General features: G+C 42.7%; 1 protein-coding gene and 1 pseudogene across 2 annotated transcripts in view; both read left to right on the top strand.

Moving 5' to 3' along the window:
* Alg13l-ps1 (ALG13, UDP-N-acetylglucosaminyltransferase subunit like, pseudogene 1) overlaps window positions 1-16,671 on the top strand; it is a 161,585-nt pseudogene that overhangs the window by 69,627 nt on the left and 75,287 nt on the right.
* Window positions 4,185-16,671, top strand: part of Fhip1a (FHF complex subunit HOOK interacting protein 1A) — a 170,263-nt gene continuing 157,776 nt past the window's right edge. The window contains exon 1 of one of the 2 annotated variants that reach the window (XM_039102756.2): window positions 4,185-4,308. The gene's annotated coding sequence lies outside the window, so the exon portion shown is untranslated. The remainder of the gene's footprint in view (window positions 4,309-16,671) is intronic. The other variant, XM_039102754.2, reaches the window with a different exon arrangement.

Here is a 16,671-nt window from a genome sequence, read left to right as displayed (position 1 = left end):
TGCTCTTGGATTCGGTTTGCCAGAATTTTGTTGAGTATTTTTGCGTCGATATTCATAAGGGAAATTGGTCTGAAGTTTTCTTTCTTTGTTGTGTCTTTGTGTGGTTTAGGTATAAGAGTAATTGTGGCTTCGTAGAAGGTATTCGGTAGTGATCCATCTGTTTCAATTTTGTGGAATATTTTGGATAATATTGGTATGAGGTCTTCTATGAAGGTTTGATAGAATTCTGCACTAAACCCGTCTGGACCTGGGCTCTTTTTGGTTGGGAGACCTTTAATGACTGCTTCTATTTCCTTAGGAGTTATGGGGTTGTTTAACTGGTTTATCTGTTCCTGATTTAACTTCGGTACCTGATATCTGTCTAGGAAATTGTCCATTTCCTGAAGATTTTCAAGTTTTGTTGAATATAGGTTTTTATAGTAAGATCTGATGATTTTTTGAATTTCCTCTGAATCTGTAGTTATGTCTCCCTTTTCATTTCTGATTTTGTTAATTTGGACGCACTCTCTGTGTCCTCTCGTTAGTCTGGCTAAGGGTTTATCTATCTTGTTGATTTTCTCAAAGAACCAACTTTTGGTTCTGTTGATTCTTTCTATGGTCCTTTTTGTTTCTACTTGGTTGATTTCAGCTCTGAGTTTGATTATTTCCTGCCTTCTACTCCTCCTGGGTGTATTTGCTTCTTTTTGTTCTAGAGCTTTTAGGTGTGCTGTCAAGCTGCTGACATATGCTCTTTCCTGTTTCTTTCTGCAGGCACTCAGCGCTATGAGTTTTCCTCTTAGCACAGCTTTCATTGTGTCCCATAAGTTTGGGTATGTTGTACCTTCATTTTCATTAAATTCTAAAAAGTTTTTAATTTCTTTCTTTATTTCTTCCTTGACTAGGTTATCATTGAGTAGAGCATTGTTCAATTTCCAAGTATATGTGGGCATTCTTCCTTGATTGTTATTGAAGACCAGTTTTAGGCTGTGGTGGTCTGATAGCACGCATGGGATTATTTCTATCTTTCTGTACCTGTTGAGGCCCGTTTTTTGACCAATTATATGGTCAATTTTGGAGAAAGTACCATGAGGAGCTGAGAAGAAGGTATATCCTTTTGCTTTAGGATAGAATGTTCTATAAATATCTGTTAAGTCCATTTGGCTCATGACTTCTCTTAGTCTGTCTACATCTCTGTTTAATTTCTGTTTCCATGATCTGTCCATTGATGAGAGTGGGGTGTTGAAATCTCCCACTATTGTTGTGTGAGGTGCAATGTGTGTTTTGAGCTTTAGTAAGGTTTCTTTTACATATGTAGGTGCCCTTGTATTTGGGGCATAGATATTTAGGATTGAGAGTTCATCTTGGTGGATTTTTCCTTTGATGAATATGAAGTGTCCTTCCTTATCTTTTTTGATGACTTTTAATTGAAAATTGATTTTATTTGATATTAGAATGGCTACTCCAGCTTGCTTCTTCTGACCATTTGCTTGGAAAATTGTTTTCCAGCCTTTCTCTCTGAGGTAATGTCTGTCTTTGTCTCTGAGGTGTGTTTCCTGTAGGCAGCAGAATGCAGGGTCCTCGTTGCTTATCCAGTTTGTTAATCTATGTCTTTTTATTGGGGAGTTGAGGCCATTGATGTTGAGAGATATTAAGGAATAGTGATTATTGCTTCCCGTTATATTCATATTTGGATGTGAGGTTATGTTTGTGTGCTTTCATTCTCTTTGTTTTGTTGCCAAGACGATTAGTTTCTTGCTTCTTCTAGGGTATAGCTTGCCTCCTTATGTTGGGCTTTACCATTTATTATCCTTTGTAGTGCTGGATTTGTAGAAAGATATTGTGTAAATTTGGTTTTGTCATGGAATATCTTGGTTTCTCCATCTATGTTAATTGAGAGTTTTGCAGGATACAGTAACCTGGGCTGGCATTTGTGTTCTCTTAGGGTCTGTATGACATCAGTCCAGGATCTTCTGGCCTTCATGGTTTCTGGCGAGAAGTCTGGTGTGATTCTGATAGGTCTGCCTTTATATGTTACTCTTTCAAACTTTCTTATCTAGATAGGTACTAGGGGACATTTTGGGGGATATTACACATTTTTTGAAAGTCTTTCAGATAAATTACTTTGATCCCCTTTTGACTTTATATTGTCATGCTATGTTAATGATGCTGTTGATTTAGGGTGTGGATTATTTAGCTTAATATGTTTTTATTCTCTTCTGAAAGCAATATATAACTATTTTATAACACTTAGAAGGTGGAAGAGGGAGAGTAGGAGAGATGGCTGACTGGTTAAAAGCCTTTGCTACTCTTACAGAGGGCTTGAGTTGGGTTCTGTTCTTCAGGCATCTCACGAACACCTGTAATTCAGCTCTATGAGACCCAGTGCCCACTTCTGGCCTCTGCGGCACTGCATATATGTGACTTTTCTTCACACAGACATACTTATAGGTAAAAATAATGAAAATAATCTTAAAAGAATATGGAATAATTTTTTGCTACTTTTTGCTGCCTAGCAGATTTCTCTCTCTCTCTCTCTCTCTCTCTCTCTCTCTCTCTCTCTCTCTCTCTCTGGCTAGCACTCACATTTTGAAATAAAAGTATACTTTTTGCTTACTTAAAAATTTAAAAGTATTTATTTTCGACATTTCACATATGCATATAATGCACTTTGATCACAGTATAGCTCTTTACCATCTTTTATACCCCTCCCACTCCCTATGGTTTTATTTCTAACGAGTCCCTACCTACCTTCATGACTTAAAAAAAGTATAGGGTTGCTTCTGTGAGTGTGAGATGGGGTTGTTTATTGAACTGTGAACTTAATCGTGGTAAAGATAACTGGCTTCCAGTTCCCAGCAACCATTAATCACCTATCCCTCCTAATGAGCCTCTTGAGCCCTTTATTCATCCATGATGGAATGTCAATGGAATCACTTTTTTAGTTGAAAGCCTTGTATAAGTAACCACAGCTTCTGTGATCGTAGGATTGCAATGGTCATACCATGTCTAGGAGATAGCAGTTTATAGCACTTCTCTATATCTATATCTTTTTGTATCTTCTTTCAGGGTGTTCTCTGAGCCTCGGATGAGCATGATAGAGATGTTTCATTTAGGGTGAAGCACTCAACAGTCATTATCAGCTGTTTTACCAGTTATGAGTCTCTCTGCATTAACTATTGATCACTATAAAAGGAAGCTCCTCTGACCTATGCACATTGGAATGGCTAATCTTAGTTATCAACTTGATCTAGAATCTCCTGAGAGAGATACTTCTGGGCTTGCCTGTGGGGATTATTTTGACTAGGTTAATTGAAGTAGAAGACTCATCCACTATGGGTAGCATCATTCCCTAGGCTGGGGATCTAGACTATAAGAAGAAACAGTGAGCTGAGCACAAATAATCATTGCTTTTTCTGCTTTTTGTCTATGTATGCAGTGTGACCAGTTGTCCTCTTGATACCAGTTAGTGTGTGACTTTCTTGCCATAATAGATTGTATCCTGAAACTGTAAGCCAAAATAAAACCCTTTCTTTCTGCTGTAGGTTGCTTTTGTCAGGGTATGTTATCATAGCAACAAGAAAAAGTAAGAAAGACAGATATAAACATAAATATTTGAAGACTGTTTGACAACATGTCTATTTAGGAGAACAACAGTGGTCTGTTCTCCTACTAAGCCTATTACCTCCCCAGCCATGGGCTTTTGAGTAGGCTTGCAGAACCAGGATCATTTTCCTCCTATGGGGTGGGTCCCTAACCCAACTAGAAAGCAGTTGGTTACCTTTATCGCCATCATGCCATTACTGCACTAGTGGGCGTATCTTATTGGCAGGTCAGTACTGTAGTTCATAGGGTCCACACTGGGTAAGGCTATTGATGTCTTTTTACCTCAGTGGCCTGCACTGAGGTAAACACTGGCACTATGAAAGATAGCCAGCAGGGAGGAAGCTTGCAGCTCAGTTTCAGCTTAATTTCTCCTTACCCTGCAATCATGAGGTCTGGTGTCTTCACACAATAGGGCCTTACTGTCTAGTTTGGGGGAAGGGGGCACCAAGAACAATGACAATGTCTCTGACATTTCCCCATTTTTTTTCTTTTTGATAAAGACAAATGTGACCTGAGGACACTTACCCAGTACACAAACAGAAGAAATGAAGATTTGTATGTGTAATTTACTAGTGATGACGAGACATTTCTTTCTTTCCTGTAGATTTGGAGTCTTCTGGTGGTTTCAGGACAGATCCAAATGTTAGAGAAGTCCTTTGCGTTCCCCTGAAAGGTGAAGTGAACAAGCACAGCCCGACAGTGCACTACTGGAGAAAGCGCTCACAGGTAATGTTTTCCTTACTGCTTGTTCGTTTGAGTCTGCTGGGAGTCGCCTGGGAGGGGAACCTCAGCTGAGGAATTGCTTTCATCAAAACAGACTGGCCCATGGGGCATTTTCCTGTGTAATGATTGATGTGGCAGGGCCCGCCCACTGTGAGTAGTGCCAGCTGTTGTAGGTGGGCCTCCATTTTATACAGAAAACAAGCCCCGGATAGATCAGGAAGGATTGCTTTTCTGCCTCCGCTTCAGTCTCTGCCTCTGGCTCTCTGCCTTGGCTTCCCTCCGTCGGTGGACTGAGCTGTAACATGAAATAAAACGTCTCCTCTCTGAGTGGCTTTTCTGTCGCGGTCTTTATCAGAGCAATGGGAAGCAAACCAGGAGGCTTATAGGGTCACTATTGGTGTGTATCCAATACATTTAACAAACTAGTTTTTAAATCAGCGCTACGTGAATATATCTGCACATCCAGGTGAACATTATCATGTTCAAACAGGTTTTTTGTTTTTTTTTTTTTTTTGAGAATTTATGCTCTCTTTTCTACTCACATATTTACAAAACATTTTTTTGGGGATGCATTCTGGACCCCCTAATGGCGTTCTTTTAAGCATCCTGTTTTCTGTGGAGGCTTCTCTCAGCACCGTGGCATTGTATTTGAGAAACAAGGGGAATGCTTTTGGAGTAGGATGGTAAGGAGGAACACTACTGTGTTGACCAAAACCAAAAAGAAGAAATAATATAAAGCAAATAGTTTTCCTCTTCTTGTCTCAGTGTGTAACTGAATCCCTAGAAGGGAGTGTGATAATATTGTTTTAAAAAAAAGTGATTAGATGGTGTCATTTACAGAGAAACATTATTTATTTGGTGTATAAATATTGTTGTTCCTTCTTATTAAGATCAATCAATCTGTCATGGTTATAGAAATGTTACTGTATTAATCAGGTTAAATAAGATGATACCAAACTCTCTTATGCTGTATACCTCTCAGGCTTTTTAATTTGCCTCTTGTGAGAGACTCCCTGCAGGTGTTTTTGGAATGTTTCTCAAAACAGTATCAGAGTGCTTGCTAAGATACACATGAAAGGTTTCAAATTACGAGGCTAGCAGTACAGAGGATGCCTAGCATGAGTGAGGCCCTGGGTTCAATCCTTCACACACTTACGAGTCAGATTACTGGATTCCTGTCACTATGCATGTATGTACTTACATATGTGCATGCATGTACGTGTGACTGCATATACATGTGATGTATATATACCTAGACATATCTGTTTCATAGTTATTTACTTGATTTTTGCTTCGAATGCAGTAATTTATTATGCTATTTTGACATAATAAATTTTGTATTTCTGAGTAACTTATAACTTGCCAAATTGAAGATATAATTGGATAAATGTAAATAAACTATTTGAACTGTATAGCTACATTAGAAAGGGAAATGTTTTGCCCTGGATGTAAATGAGCAAGTCTACTTTTTCTCATGTAGATGCCACATACTTTTGTATTAAACATCTACTTCTCTGCCCTAGTAAATCAGGGCAGAGTAACAGGGTGACAGCAGAGGCCCCTGGAACCCATGCTGCCCCACACTGAGCATCCAGTGCAGCATCTCACAGTAGACGTTGTGCTGAGGTTGGGCTGTGGTTATTACGCTCTGGAAAGACATGATGTCTTCTTTCTGCTGTCCTAAGAGCTTGTGAAGGCTTCAAACCCTTCAAATGCAAGGAAGTGTTAACATGGAATGAAGTAGCCTCTTTGATAGGCAACCGTTTTCATTTTATTCCTGCAGTTCTTCTGCTATCCTCCGATGGCTTAAAGCACTAGTTCCCAGGGCCTAAGTGGAGTCAACATCTTGACAGTAAACACTGGGCACTAAGGAATCAAAACTCTGGATCCATCCCCAGCTGTTCCCCTGTGCAGACCCTGTTCTTGCCTCTTGGCTCCAGTAGGCAGTATTGTTGAAAGAATGATTCTTAATAGTGTTTTTGGTTTTTTGTTTGTTTGTTTTGTTTTAATGGTTATACTCTATTGTACTTTTAGAAATGAAGTGTTTGCTTTTGGTTTTTTGGTCAAGGTCAGGAGGACATTGGGAGCTGCAAAGAGAATATGAGATATGAAAGCAAATATAATAACAAATATACTTATTTAAGGTTTAAAGTCTAATGGGGATACCTAGAAGTCAGAGAGAACAGCATATGTGTAAGGAGTAACAGTGACTTGGGTAATGAAGGGATCTAACACTCATACACGTGTCTTGGGAGGGAAAGATAGCAGACACTGAAGGTGCAGAGCAGGAACACAAATGGTAAATGGATCCGAAAATGGACTTTAAAGCATCGAGGTAGCACAGCATGAAGCGCTTGGTATGGTCCTCAGGAGGTGGGGTCCTGAGGAGGTGCTGTCCTGAGGAGGTGCTGTCCTGAGGAGGTGCTCCCCTGAGGAGGTGTGATCCTGAGGCGGTGTGGTCCTAAGGAGGTGCTCCTCTGAGGAGGTGCTATCCTGAGGAGGTGCTGTCCTGAGGAGGTGCTGTCCTGAGGAGGTGCTGTCCTGAGGAAGTGCTCCCCTGAGGAGATGCTCCCCTGAGGAGGTGCTGTCCTGAGGAGGTGCAGTCCATCAGCAGAATTCATGTTATGAATTTTGGATGTTCTCAGAACACTAAGACAAATGGCAGGCCGACAGAGGCAATTACAGATATTCTGAGTTGTTGAGAGAGAATCACATATTTGAGTATACCATTTGAGGGTTAAGTGCTCCCTAAATAAGAGAGTAGCAGTTATAGCAGCCATGGAATGTGGCCTTGGTGCTAGCATGCCAGGGATCTGAGTCACACAGAACTGTGGGGTGATGGCAATGCCTCTGAGGCTTCTGTGTGAACCAGTGGGTGGCTACTGTAGGAGATGATTTTCAATAACAACTGGTCCTCTAGAGTTGTTTGGGACTAGGGTTTTCTAAGTAAATAACACTAAAGGATCTTCCAAAATGAGTTATGGTTGGGTAGGCAAGCAGCTATAAAAACAAAGCAAAAGAAAACCCCAAACCAACCAACCAAACAAACCAAAAAAGAAAACCTAAAAGTCTGCAGCTTAAACACTTTTTTTTTTTTTTTTTTTTTTTTTGGTTCTTTTTTTCGGAGCTGGGGACCGAACCCAGGGCCTTGCGCTTCCTAGGTAAGCGCTCTACCACTGAGCTAAGTCCCCAGCCCCTTAAACACTTTTATTTGCATACATCATTTTATAATCTCGTAGGCTGGAATCTATGTCTACTTTTTTTGTGCCTGAAGTATTTTTGGTGTTTAGCCACTTTGTTTCTTCATACAGCTCGTGAACTTCATGATTTCCTTCCATGTTGTTTGGCTTGTTTCCAGCATTTAATGTCTCTTCTAATGGACCTGAATCGTTTAGAATATTTGTTTGATTATGTGTGCTGTTTACTTTTCTGGGGTTTTGTTTGTTTGTTTTGAGACAGGATTTCATTCAGTCGCTCAGGGTAGCCTTGAACTCATGAAAATCCTTTTGCTTCAGTTTCCCCAGTACAGGGATTACAGGTGTGAGCTATCACACCTGGCACCTGTTTTATTTTCAGCATAATTCTAAAATTACCTTGAGTGCTTGAGTGTTCCTGTCACACTCAGAGAACATCTTTGTCATCACTAATATCTCCATGACAGGAGTTTTCTAAACATTGGCCTCAGATGAGCCCCTTCGTCCTTACTGGGAACTTGTTAGAAATGGCCATTTTGGGGTTAAATCAGAAACCCCTAGGGCAGGGCCCAGTTTGTGTTAATGAGCCATCTTGATTCCAGGGCAGGTTGGAGCCTGACCCTAGACATATTTGATAGCTGTGTGCTGTTGCTGAAGTCACACATCTTCCTTCCCTTGCTCCCCTGAGCTGATAGATTAGGGGTTGTTAACCCTTCAGAGCTTATTCACGGGTTTACCCCCAATCACCTCCTCAAACAAAAACAAAGCACCAAACCCATCAAAGAAAACAAAAACAAACACTTCCCCCTCACACAGCCTCGGGACTCAATAACCTCTGACCTCACTCTCTGCCAGCAGTTTGACTGGTTTCAGGTGACCCAGCTACAGGCAGTCCAGTCAGCTCTCCAAAATAGTTCTCATAGCTGTGGTCTAGACTAGGCAGGTACCTATCCTCTGCTCCAGAGCCGCTGTGGTTTAAATGGCTTCTTTGGGCTTGGTAACTGAAACCCCAAGGCCAGAACTTTATTTGCAAACTGCAATTTGGATTCGTTTTTGTAAAAGCCAACTGTGTTCGACTTCTTTCCTTGAAAAGTCTGATTTTTTTTTTAATCTACTCAGATTACTCTTTTTTTTTCCCCTGAGACTTTTCCTCCATGGTAAGGCAGCTCGCTGTGAAAAGAGCTTTTTAATCCTTGTAAACTTAGAGGTGTCCTAAGCGTTTGCTCTAGGTAGTCCGTAGGAATCATTTAAACAGTGGTTCTGGGGAGCCTCACTCCTCACTGCCCAGCTCTGTGTGTGGTCTCCATGTTCCTCACTTTCCCTTTTAGTCTTTAAGTGCGTTCACATTGGGTTTGATATTTGCATGTCTTTCTCCTGTCTTTCAGTCTTTTCCCTCTCCGGCCCTTGACTAGAGGAACTTTCGAAGCTTTTGTCTTTTCTGTAGTTTTTCCCTGTACTGTGGACAGAATCCAGGGCCTCGCACATGACAAGAATGTATTCCACCACTGACCTACACTCCCAGCCCCCCAAGTCTTTCCTTTTCTCCACATTTTCCTACAGGAGCCTCCAAGTTCTTTTACTGTACCCATTTCTTTGTGTCTGCTGTGTCCTCTCTTGGATGCCACCTTGACACTAGTCTGTATCAAGGTGTGTTCCTTTCCCACAGCTCTGTCCCTACTCCCAGATGTTGTAATGTAGACACACGTCCAGAACCGAAGCCATTGTTCTCCCCCAGTCTGTGACCCTTTACCAGTTTCCCTGTCTGAACAAGAGGCGCCATCATCTATTAAGCTAATGTTTCTCACATTGTCTTGGCATTTCCCATGTTACAACCCAGTGTTTAGAAGCTCTTGGGTGATTCTTCTGCAAGTGTCAAGATAGATTCTGTTATTTTTGCCATTCCTCTGCAGGGGAGGGAACCAAAGCACACTCGGCCAAACTGTTTTCATGAGGCCACAGAGCTATCCGTGGAGGCAGGATTCAAGCCAGACTGTCTTCCTGCAGAGCACAGGGTCTAACTCCTGTGTTCTCCTTCTGTCCTCTCTTAGGTATTGTCCTAGTTAGGGTTCTTATTGCTGCCATGAAACACTATGACCAAAAGCAACCTGGGGAGACTCATCTGGCTTACACTTCCACATCATAGTCCATCACTGAAGGAAGTCAGGACAGGAACTCACACAGGGCAGGATCCGGAGGCAGGAGCTGAATCAGAGGCCATGGAGGGTGCTGCTTATTGACTTACTCCTCACGGCTGGCTCAGCCTGCTTTCTTACAGAAACCAGGACGACCACCAGGGGTGGCCCCACCCACACTGGACTGGGTCCTTTCCCATCAATCACTAATTAGGAAGCTGCCCTAAAGGCTTGTCTGCAGCCCAGTCTTATGGAGGCATTTATTTTCTCAGTTGAGGTTCCTCTCAGGTGACTCTAATTTATGTCAACTTGACATAAAACTAACCTGTACAGGTGACGAGGCTGGGGATCCAGGATTACTCTTTACCTTCTCATTCCTGCTTGTCGGCTTGAGCTTTTTGACTTCATCTCTCTTCAACTGTGTCTCCTTCTGCGTTGCATTGTAAGGATTCTAGGCTGGTTCTCCTCGTCTCTGCCTCTTCCAGTATAACTGATGGCTCTCTCGTTTATACTCCCCTCTCCTCTTAAATACCCAGAGTGCTGTTCTTCCTAGGGTGGGGTATGATCTGAACACACCGTTTTTAAAACTAGCCCAGTTCTGGTACCGTCAGTTATCATAACGCAGACTTTCTCTACCGGCTACTTCACTGTCGAGAAAGTCCTACAAATTCCAGGGCTCCAGGTGCTTAAGAACCACACCATAAGGCGGAGAGAGCCTTTGTGATACCTGACACTCTGAGGGGTAGAAAATTAAGGAGAAATGATGGGGTTTGATTAGTCTGTGCCTATTTTAGTATTTATTGTGATGAAAATGTAATAGAGGAATTCATTATCTAGTCTAGCTGAGGAAACAGCCTAGACTTTTGTGGGTCCCCAGCAGAAGGCTGCTCCATTCCACCCCTCTGCCATGCTGTCTCAGCCTCGGTGATTGACCTGGCCTTCCTGAGGTACACCTTCCCTCTCCCCCCACCCCTGAGCTTTGCTGTCACCTTGGACAGCCCTCTCGGATCCCATTGACTTCTTCACAATTGGGGGCACCATTTTTCTGACATGCTGCCAGGGCCCTACTCTCTCCCTGTCCTAGGACTTGTTAAATGTTGTTTTAGTTGTCTACTTGTCTCTTTTAGACTTGGTGCTGGGTCTTATTTATTTCTGAGTTTTTGTCACCCAGTACAGATGCTCAATAGGTATCGATTGTGTGAGAGAATCAGTGAGTATTTAAAGGAGCCAGACAATGACCGCCTCTTACATCTGCTTTTATTTCACTAACGTACCTAGCAGGTGATGTTTAATCTTACTAAAGTACCTAGCAGGCGACGTGCCAGGGTCAGATTAGTTTCACCTGTAAGTAACCATCACTTTCAATGACCAAACTAATTGGAGGACTATTTTTCTTCCAAGTAAAACAAGTGCGGAACCAGACTCTCCTTGAGTTGAGTGCTTCTTTGACTATCAGGCTGCACTGTCTTCAGCTCTCTGCGCTACTGTGCTGGGCTATGGTCTTATCCTCATTCCTTGTTCCGGAGGTGGATGGTAGAACTCCGGATGGCTGTAGTCTTCCAGTCAAGATGGGAAGGCCAAGATGCCAGTGCTCATCAGTCTTCTGTCACTTCCTGTTCCTACCCTTTCTTAGAAAGTTTCCTAAAAGGCCTTTCAGGATACCTGAGGATACATACCACTCAGCCTGTCATGGTTTTATTTCTAGCTGCCAGAGGAAGTAGGATATTGAGATTTTTGCCTGTCTCTTTGTTGATTGTGATTGGAGTTGAGTGAATATGGTTGGGAAAAACAGAGGGTAACCAGTGGTCTATTACATAGGTTAAGATGATTTCGTCGTCTATTACATAGGTTAAGATGATTTCGTCTTCTTCTTCTTCTTCTTCTTCTTCTTCTTCTTCTTCTTCTTCTTCCTCCTCCTCCTCCTCCTCCTCCTCCTCCTCCTCTTCCTCCTCCTCCTCCTCCTCCTCCTCCTCCTTCTTTTTTGGAGCTGGGGACCGAACCCAGGGCCTTGTGATTGCTAGGCAAGCGCTCTACCACTGAGCTAAATCCCCAACCCCCAATATGATTTCTTCTTAAGTGACCATAGGCAGCTTTGGAGAGCTAACCCCCTCCTTGTCCTTTCCCTCTTCTACCTATCCCATCCTCCCTGCCTTTCTTCCCCTCTTCTAGCTTTTCTCCCCTCCACTAACTTCCCTTCCCTTCCTTTCCTCCTCTTCACTTCCTTCCCCTCCACTTCCTTTCCTCCTCCTCTCTTTAGGTCTACCCACTTTTCCTCTTTTCATCCTTTCTTCCCTTTCTTTTGCGATGCAGGGGTTTGAACTCAGGGCCCTCTTCGTGCTAGGCAAGCATTCTCTCACAGAGCCACACCCCTTTCCTCTTTCAATGCCTGCATACTATGATCAGCTTTGGTAACTGGTATACCCAGTATCTTTGACATTGTGAGGGCTATTCCTGGTTGTCAACTTGACTACATGTGGAATTAACTAAAACCCAAGTGACTGGAGAAGCCTGTGAGGGATTTTTTTTTTTTTCCGGAGCTGGGGACCGAACCCAGGGCCTTGCGCTTCCTAGGTAAGCGCTCTACCACTGAGCTAAATCCCCAGCCCCGGGATTTTTTTTTTTAATTAAATCATTTTAATCTGGATTTTTTTTGAGGTGAAGATCCACCTTTAATCTGGGTCATACCTCTTGCTGGCAGCCTGTATAAAGGACATGGAAGAAAGAAGCTTGCTCTCTCTCTCTGCCTGCTTGCTCTTGCTTGAACATCCATTCCTTCACTGACATTGGAGTCTGCTTCTTCAGGGCTCTGTCGTATACTGACAACCATCTGAGACATCCAGCCTCATGGACTGAACAACTACTGGATTCTTGAACCTTCCTTTAGTAGACAACCATTGCTAGGCTAGCTGGACTACATCCTGTAAGCAGCTCTAATACATCTTCCTTACCCACTCTGAGTCTGTGTATTTTATTCCCTAGAGATTTCTGACTAATACAGACATCTATCTTTTATTTTTTGAGGTTGAAATATTTTAATATTTCAGCTTATTTAGAAATGTTCAATGAGTGTCAGCCACAATTATCCTACTGTGTTACATATAGGCTACAAGAACACAGACAGTGTGTTTTTCTTTCTCCACTCCCTCACCCACCCCCTTCTCAGGCCCTGGTCAATTCTATTCTATTCATTCTCAACTTCTTTGAGGTCACCTTTTAGTTTTGGTCCTTAATCACTTTACAAAAAATTATATTTGACTGTTTTACAGGCATTCAAAAAGTCTAACACTTTTATCAATGTTATTATTTTTTTTGAGGATTTTCTACTGTTGATTTTATCAGGGTTTTGCCCTAGACCACACTGGTAGAAGCATCTTCTTGATAGAACATGACAGAAGGTTTGCCAGTAGATATCAATAAAGAAGCAATATGAATTTACTGTTCACTTTTTTTCTACAAAACCATTATAAAAAGTCATAATTCTAAGCAAAATTATAACCACTTACTGAGGAGCATTTCTAGTTGTGACAAACTGGAGCAAGCTAACAGTTCTGTAATAAGAGAAGAGCTATATAAATGAGGGTCTTCGTGGGGGAGATGTACTGTGGAAGGTGCATTGTCTTTTGTTGGAAGGGGACTTAATGACTTAGAATAATACTCAAGATAGAATATTGAGTGACTGATACAAGAATCAAGCGGAGTGTGCACACACACATAGGTTATACTCCTAATTTAAAAACACTCACGCAGTTATTAGAAAGTACACTAAATAAAGACCGCCAGGAATTATCATAACCTAGGCGGAGGAGAAATATGAAATGTTAAAAGAAGTTAGTCTTTTGTGGTACTGAGTGGTTTTATTGTTATAAACGTTTTCTGTGTGTCTCTGTGTGTATGTCTCTCTCTCTCTCTCTCTCTCTCTCTCTCTCTCTCTCTCTCTCTCTCTGTGTGTGTGTGTGTGAGAGAGAGAGAGAGAGAGAGAGAGAGAGAGAGAGAGAGGCTCTTGTGTTATTGCCTAGTCTATCAAACTTTGAGCTTTGGGACTCACATATTGGGGGACCCACATGAAGGCCAAGCTGCACATCTGCTACATTTGCAGTGGGTGGATGGGGGAGGCTAGGTCTAGCCCATGCGTGCTTTGGTTGATGGTTCAGTCTTTGGGAGCTCCCAAGGGTCCAGGTTAGTTGACTCTGTTGATCTTCTTGTGGAGTCTCTATCCCCCATGTTCCTCAGTCCCTCCCCCAACTCTTCCACAAGACTTCCTGAGCTCCTTCTAATGTTTGGCTGTGGGTCTCTGCATTTGTTTTGATCAGCTGCTGGATGGAGTCTCTCAGAGGACAGTTATATAAGGCTTCTGTCTTCAAGCATAACAGAATATGCTTAATTCTTCATTAATAGTGATAGGGATTGGTTCTTGTCCATGTGATGGATCTCAAGTTAGGTCAGTCATTGGTTGGTCTTACCTCAGACTCTGCTCTGTCTTTATCCCTGAGGATCTTGTAGTCAGGACAAAGTTTGGGTCAAAGGTTTTGTGGGTGGGTTGGTGTCCTTATCTCCCTACTGGGTGTCCTACTTGGCTACAGGAGGTGACCACTTCAGGTTCCATATCGCCTATTGCTAGGAGCCTCAGCTAGAGTCAACCTCATAGACTCTCGGGATCCTCCCCCATCCCAGGTCTCTTGTAAGTCCTAGACATGCACCACCACCTCTACCTGCTGATTTCCATTCACTCTCCAGGCCCTATCTCCTTGGCTCTCCTTACACCTGATTCCTGCCCCACACCTCCCTCCCCTCTCCCATCCAGTATCCATCTACCACCTCAGACTATTTTATTTCCGCTTCCCTTGGACCCTCCTTGTTGTTTAGCTTCTTTGGTCCCCTGCATTTTAAAAGAGACCTTTTCTCCTGCCTATTTAGATGTCACCTATGGAACCCAGCAGCTTGAAATTTTAAGAAATGTTTAGGACTTTTTTTTACTGTGTTGTTGATTGAGATCTTTCTCGAAGCTATTGGACATAAATGCACCATGAAGTTTAAATTTTCACATTCAGTAGTGGTGTCTTGTATAGCCTTTACTAGGCTTACCATGTCATAATTTCTAGGGTAATCCTATTAATATATAAATATGTGATTGCCTTAGAGGCAAAGCTGACAGATCATGATGCGAGTTTCACGTGAGTCTGTAAGAGAAGATACGTTGTCCCAGTGACCTACTTCATACAGCCTGTTACCAGGAATAGATCCACTTTAGAAGTACGTTACAGAATGTAAGATAAGGAAAGAGAGCATGAGCATTCTAAATATAACGTCAATACTGCCAGTTAGTAACAGATAAAATCGCACCAGCAGTGTTTATATGGGAATTGGAGAACTGGGAACAAGAATGGAGTGTTGGGGGTAGGTCCAGGGGGGAGAGAATGTGCTTGGGATCATTTTAGAGCCCTTTCCCACAGGCTGTTTGAGAAAGGGACACTATTGTTCTGAATTACTGTCCCAAAGCCATATCGTGTCAGACATCTATTTAATTTTCAGTGATTGTAGCAACTGAGAAGAGTAAGACATGGACTTTATATAGCGCAGAAACTGTCTCTTTATGGAGGAAGTCTGTCAACCCCCTCTAAAGCAGCCCTCTTCTTCCATGGGAGATTGTGCATAGAGGCTATATGGCAGTGTGTTCTGACATTTTTCATTGTCATGATGTGTATGAATGAGACTGTGTTTGTATACATGTGACCTAGTGTAAAGAGACCATTGTGCAATGGGCAAAATGACGCCCCCCCCCAACAGTGAAGAATTATTTGTTCTAAAGTGTTGAGAGAGACATTCTCCTTGACTGAACTTTATGCTCCCCAGAGCCATTTTTTTAACTTGCCTTAGTGGCTAATCTCTCTCATCTTGGCGTTGGTCCAGCCAAGTTCTAGCAAGAATCTCGCTGAATCAGTTTAGTGAACTCCTTCTCCCCCTTGGTGTTTGGTCAAATTTCTCATTTTTTGCCCCTGATATCTGATCACTCTGGCTGGTTTTCAACCAGAATCCTGTTAGGTTGTTTCATCAAGAGCTCCCCACCCTCACCGTCTTCTCTGAGTCATTCACCATCTACAGACCCTCATTCTTCCCCCCGCCCCTGTTCCTCTCTGCTCCCCTCTTCCTTTCCTCCTCTCCCCCTCTACCCCTCCTCTCCCCCACTTTCCTGCAATAAATAATCTCCAGGCCTATTTTGTTTGTTCCAAGAAATGTTTTCCTTACCATTTAAGGATAATTTTTCTTGCTGGACATGGTGATGCATGCTTGTGCTCCCAGCTTGTGCAGATGGAGCAATGTCAGCCTAAACCGTGAGGAAAGGTCCTGGCCAGTCTACCGACACACTGGGACTCCATTTCACAAAGTCAAAAAAGAAAAAAAAATCCCCCTTCTCAGTATCCTTAGTTCAGAGGTTTAAAAATCCTGAGCTAAAGTAATGTGTGGAGGCTGGAGAGATGGCTCAGCCGGTAAGAGCATTTTCCGCCCTGGCAGAGGACCTGTGTCCAGTGTCCATCAGCCACATGGTGACTCCCAACTGTCTCAACTCCAGTTCCAGGGGATCTACATCCTCTTTTGGCTTCCATGGGCATTGTACACATGTGTTACATATATGCACATGCAGTCAAAACACTCTGTGTAAGAGTAACTAAATATTTAAAAGAAAGGTAGTAATGTTTGGTTGACAGAATTCAACCAGGGAAGCTCTCCCTTCCCACCAGCCTTCTTCCCTCTTATAGCTCCCTTGTTTAGTGGGCAGGAGGCATGGAACGCACAGAGGAGTTGGAGGGGCACTCTCTTTAGGGACTTGGAAGAGGCCATTTGCAGAGACATTTTACTCAGAGCTGAGGGTATGGCTCAGTGACCTGCATGCAGCATGTATACAGGACAGGGGCTCAGTTTTCCTCCCCTGAGGAGGGATGAGTGTGCTGTGTTTGACCCTGGTCCTACTCCCTGGTATTCTAAAAGTGAGGTAATGTTGCCTGTCTGTTGCTGGCTTCATTACCCACTTCCTTTCATCCCCA

This window comes from Rattus norvegicus, chromosome 2 (assembly GCF_036323735.1).
Source record: "Rattus norvegicus strain BN/NHsdMcwi chromosome 2, GRCr8, whole genome shotgun sequence".
NCBI classification, from domain to species: domain Eukaryota; kingdom Metazoa; phylum Chordata; class Mammalia; order Rodentia; family Muridae; genus Rattus; species Rattus norvegicus.
This window is presented reverse-complemented; position numbering and strand designations above follow the sequence as displayed.